This window comes from Cyrtonyx montezumae, unplaced genomic scaffold (genome assembly GCF_038088225.1).
Source record: "Cyrtonyx montezumae isolate F1298 unplaced genomic scaffold, pur_monq_1.0 scaffold_8, whole genome shotgun sequence".
Classification (NCBI taxonomy): domain Eukaryota; kingdom Metazoa; phylum Chordata; class Aves; order Galliformes; family Odontophoridae; genus Cyrtonyx; species Cyrtonyx montezumae.
Genome location: NW_027072089.1, coordinates 103,701,323 through 103,706,739, shown reverse-complemented (window position 1 = coordinate 103,706,739; position 5,417 = coordinate 103,701,323). Strand labels below are relative to the sequence as shown.

General features: G+C 47.2%; 1 long non-coding RNA gene across 1 annotated transcript; it reads right to left on the bottom strand.

The window, feature by feature from the left end:
• Nucleotides 1–300: 300 nt before the first annotated feature.
• LOC136059206 (uncharacterized) lies at nt 301–2,451 on the bottom strand. The gene is made up of 3 exons (XR_010623202.1): nt 2,095–2,451; nt 1,052–1,132; nt 301–630 (listed from the first exon to the last, which is right to left on the bottom strand). It is a non-coding gene; the product is annotated as an uncharacterized LOC136059206 (long non-coding RNA).
• Between the last annotated feature and the right edge of the window lie 2,966 nt (nt 2,452–5,417).

Genomic DNA, 5,417 nt, shown 5'->3' with positions numbered 1-5,417 from the left:
CACACCTCCAGGGAGAAACTGCTCCCTCTTAATAGTTCTGAAGCAGGTCTGATGTAGAGACATAAATTCCCACCTTTCTGACAAAGGAAGTTACCCCCATGCTTCCCCATTTAATCTCATGCATCGACTTCACTGCAGAGACAGGAGATAGGGTCATGACCAATCCCTAGGCAAAAAAGCTACAAACAAGTGCAGTAAGGGGAGATCTCCCAGGTTCTGTAATGCAGCTGCTGCACGAAATGGAGATGGATGTGACACCTCTGCGTGCGCGTGCCCTTGTGAAGTCTCAGCTATGTCACACTGACAGAGCTTTTATTTAAAGAGCAGTTTCTGAAATTTTAATATACAACGCTACAGGAAACAAAACAGTATATTCATATTTTATGCAAATCTATCATTCAGCTTCGCCACGGAAAAGGAAGAGCCTGAAAGTGGAAGCTGTGCTCTGGCTGGCACTGAGCAGCAGTGACTCGGCAGTGCTGGCTGAAGGTGACCAGATGCTGAGAGGTCCCTCCCTGTGTGCCGCGGCACTGCGCACGCTGCTGGGAGCACGCAGCCTCACCGAGGATAATGCCAAATGCATTCTGCACATTCCCTGTTCCATGGGAACACTGAAGTCTGACAATGGTACTGTGGGTGGGAAAAGAAGAACAAATGATACGAGCTTTTTTCCAAGGTTGTTTGAATCCTTATGAAACCTTGTGCGCAATCTGCGTCCAAGTACAGCAGAGTTCTGAAAGGAAATCAATCTCCTGCATGCGTCGCTTGCTGCCCAGAAGCCAATTTAAAAGCCTTTTCCACTAAGAATCAGTATTATGCACTCTGCAAGTGAGAAATGAACACTTAACCCAAGCCTCTCTCTCCTCTCGCTGCACCAGAGATGGATGCTGCCTTGCTGCCTTCACCCTCCCTGTCAAGTAGTCCAGCATGGTCTTGGAGCAGATCTGCTCAGCAATTTCCCTGTTCTCCTATTTTCACTTAGCACGGTTTTACACGGCCTCCTATGGGCTACAGTTTTCATGTTCTCTACGTGGTTCAAAGGCTTTCTTACCATCTCCACTAGTGTCCAATTTCCTCAGCAGCTGAGTAAGCGCAGTGCGAGCGCTGCACTCTCCCATGCTGGCTGGGAGCCCTGAGGAAAGACAACAGAACACATATTTACTTTGGGATGAAGCTAGTACGTATACATTGGAAGAACCTCATCAATAAACAAGAAAACAGACTTATTTGTTCAGGGGGCAGATGGGGGACACGAGATCCATAATGCAGATCACCCTCTCTAGGAATTAGGACTTTTTTGGTTTAGAAACAAGAAAGAAAGAATAAAGAGAAACCATGTCAACGAGCTCCTTTTTCCCTTCTCTGAATTGCTGCCTGGAGAGCCCAGTCCCCAGGTCTACGCAGGACAGCAAGTGCAACTCCTCCAGCACAGCTCTGCTCTCACTGCTAATATTCCATGCAAATAGATTTCCTTGCTTTGGTCACAGCAGTCTATTAATTCAACCCGCTTGTCTGGTACATCTTTATCCTCCGCAGGTTAATCCTGCCAAATTCCTTTGCTGTAGTACATGTCACACAGCATATAATATCCAACAATGCAATTTTGCTAATCCTGTTTTATCAGCTTTGTTGCTCTGTCTGGTCAATCCAACAGTGAAAAAACACGGAGAGGTTTTGCCAAGATCTCCCCCCTCTTTCACCCTCCCCCCTCCCCAACTTTGCATGGTTTCAATTAAATGGTTTGAGAGCAGAACACACTGTTTGGATATCCGCCAATGTCCTTCAGATGCAGAATGTCAAGGCACTTAATTATATAGGTCTCCAAACTCTTTCAGACGCCCCACCTACCCAGCCTGCCGCATTTACTAAAGGCAAGTGTAAAAAATCAGCTCAAATCTCTTTTTAAAACACTCTCCACGCATTAAGGACTTGAAGATGGCTGAATAGCGATATATTTATCGCCCATTATCTTACCGAAAGATTACACAAATGAGTAAAGACTGTCTCATTAACAGTTCTTTGTTGTCTTGTTTACTGTTTAGTGGACTCATTAACATTAATTATTAGAAGAGGAACATCAATTATTGCAATAACCTTTGTCAAGCCGAATAAACTGACTCCAACAGCCAATGAGCCTCGCTTGTCAGGCAGGATTTGCATGTGCAAAGTGAAGAGAAAGGACAGCCGAAACGCGCCGCCACCGCGTGTCAGCGTTCATTCCAGCACCAGCAGACCTCTGCAAAGAAAATAACAGGCAAAGGCAATTCAGGGCTCGACTCCATCAGGCCCGGCTCCATGGGGGAGATGCAAATGGAGACGTTCTGCTTCCTCGTGCGCTCCACACGCTGTATTTATTGCACTAATTATTTTAGCACAGGGACTTTCTCGCCCCCAGCAGCGCAGCACTATGCTGTGTAAACGTGAGGCAGGCTGCAACGCGGGTGTCAGGCCGGCTGCCTGGCTGAGGGATATTCTTACACCTTACGGGATGGGGTCCCCCCACTGAGCTCTTCTTCCTTCTGAAGAAACCATCCCCAGGTGCGGATCTCCTCTGCCTGAGCCCAGATTTAGCACTGCAGGAATACTTCAAATCCTCCGTATCGTTCAGCAGCTCTGGAAGGAGTTAAATATCAGCAGTAGCGCATCTATAATTTAAAATACTGCCAGGAAGAGGGCTGAGTCACTAAGCTGGATCCATCACCTCTAACTGTTTCTCAGGCTAACAGCAAGCACCCACCCGTGCCCAAGAACAAAATGAGCCTTTTCAGAAGGACCCGGAGCCAAATCCGTGGCTTGTGAGATTGTATTTGTACACAAATAGAAACAAGGGCAGCTAAGCACTGCACTTCTTGCAGATGCTTCCACAGCTCCACGCTGCGAGCTGCTGGGAGAGAATAAGCAGAGCGCTCCCTGTGCCAGCCAGGTTTTAAAGGAAGAAAAACCTTGTAATTTCGGAGAAGCTGCCTTGTGACAGTCACGTTGTACACAGCATTAGCAGGAGCCCACCTCTGGGGGGTGCAGCTCCACCAGGCCCAGCACTGCCCCCACCAGCATCGATCCACTGGCTTTGCGTGGGTCTGTTTTAATAGCGGCGTGCAACAATTAAGCTGATTGCTACATTAGTGATTTTGGCCCTGCAGCCTTGTGGGCAGGGAGAGGTCCACAGAGATGGTGCGGGCCCTTCCCTCAGCAGGCGTTGTGCTGACAGGACAGTCCATCCGTCTTGGCGTCTTTAGACAGCTGTGCTTACCTAGCAGAATGTAAACATCTCTGAACTTTGCTTACTGGATAAAAGGAAGCATTAGTTTCCTATTGCATTTCCTTCTGCAAGATCAATCATACATGCAGGCTAGACAGAGCATCCCTGTGTTTGTAATTAATCTCGTAAAGCAGGAACATCTCCTCTCCATCGATTGCTATATTTGTATGCAGCCTTCCTGCGAGACATTGAGTGGAAGAGGAAAATAAGGGCTGGTAGCAGAATAGTAATCAGCCGATCCTTCAGTAAGGGCTGCATGTGCTATACAGACACAGCAAGATGCTTTTGTGGTGAGCAGGTTCTTTGTTGGAAAATCACCTTGCAACAGAGCTGACTGGTAGCACCGGGGACCTCAGCACTGTTTTAGATATCCTGATGGCAGAAGAACATGAGACTTCACAAAGAGTTTGGGGCTTTTTTTCTGACTTCTTCTTCCCAAACCCATACAAGTGCAGTGCAAACAAGCCCTCCACCTCCCGGATGTTTCACTGCCATGTGTCACCAGCTGCAGGCACCACAAGCTGAAGCCACACCAGTTGTACACTGACCTCTCTGCACGCAGGAGACTCCCATCAGCAGCTGTTTCAGAAACACGTATCATTCGCATTTTCCTTAGCACATACAGAAATGTTTAAAGCCCAGACTAAGGAAACATTTGCTAAAAAAGCAAAACCAAACAAAAAACAGACTACAACCTGCTAGATCACAGAGTAATTTCCTCCTTTCTGAGTCACGTACAGCCACCGCGCTCCTGAGGACTTAAGCCACTCAGATGCATACAGAAATGGGGCAGCAAACGCTCTTCTGAGGCTCCTCAGCTTCAGATCTGCCCTGCCCCTGCTTTATATCTATCCATTTCATTGCACAAAACACGCTGAGCTCGCTGACATTTACATTGGGCCAGCATACTCCCAGTAATGAGAAAACAAATAGTCTCCCAGACACGGACAGAGAGAACGCGCTCTTCTGGTAGGCACCGTGCTAGTCCAGGCTGTCACTGCCTGATTTGATTTAAGAGAATAATACACAGATGTGCTTGTTGAGTGCAACACTTGGCCAAGTCAGAGCTTTTCATGACTAACAGCAGCAGGACAGTGCTGTTACAGTTCACTGCAGAGCCCACTCTGTGGCACCTCAGGGAACCTGCCTTATGAAGGCCATGTGCCCGTGTAAGCACGCATTCCACAGTACTGAACTGCACTTCTTGACAGAAAAAAACCAACAACCATACATTTAAGGGAAATGACTTAAAGCAATAGAGAACAGCTCTTCAAAATGAAGGATAGGGCTGGTATTACCTGCTGCGTGACCAGCATCACAAGGCCCTGGGCAACCTGGTCTAGTACCAGAGCTGGAAGTTGGTGGCTCTGCCTGTGGTCAGGGGGTGGAACTTTATGATCCCTGGGGTCCCTTCCAACCCATGCCATTTTATGGTCATCTAACTCAGCTCCCACACCACACTTTTGGAGTGCGGTACTACTGTGGTCCTTGCTAAATGCTCTGACATGATACAGGACAGGTGCTGAGCATTTGTTTTGCACTGTTCCTTTTTCATTTTAATAGCTTTTAGCGAAAATTTTCCTAAAAAAAAAAAGATGTGGAATTCACACAAAATGCTGAAATGCACCTTTTTCTTTTAGAGTACTTAAATAATGCAGACCACGCTTAGATATAGGCATAATTTTCAGAAAGAACCAGATACTGAGCCCTCAATTTAGCAACTCTTGGTCACACAACACTCACATCTACTGTAATGAGCTGGCTTGCATCACAGAAATCTACAACCCATTAAAAGATTGCCTTTGTTCACTGTTCAGAGGGATCTTCAGCAAAATCAAGTGACAAATGATCAGTCTAAATCTCTCTGCCTTCTCTCAATCTTTCTGCCTGCATGGCTGTCCATCTCACCTGAACGAGGGGTGCCAGAAAAGCAGAAGCAGGGTTTCTTTGCTATGCAGCTTCTGGCCCAGGAGCTGATGCTGAAAACCCCAGATGGATTAAGAAGCATCCCACCCTGCCTGCCTCATCACCTGGCACTGCTGAGCACCTTCCCTACCAGTGCAGGATGCAGCTGCTCCTCTCTTCTGTCCCGTTCAGCTGCTGTGATTCGACAGTTCATATTGGAAAGAAATTGCATTTGCTCTTTTTCTGCCACCCT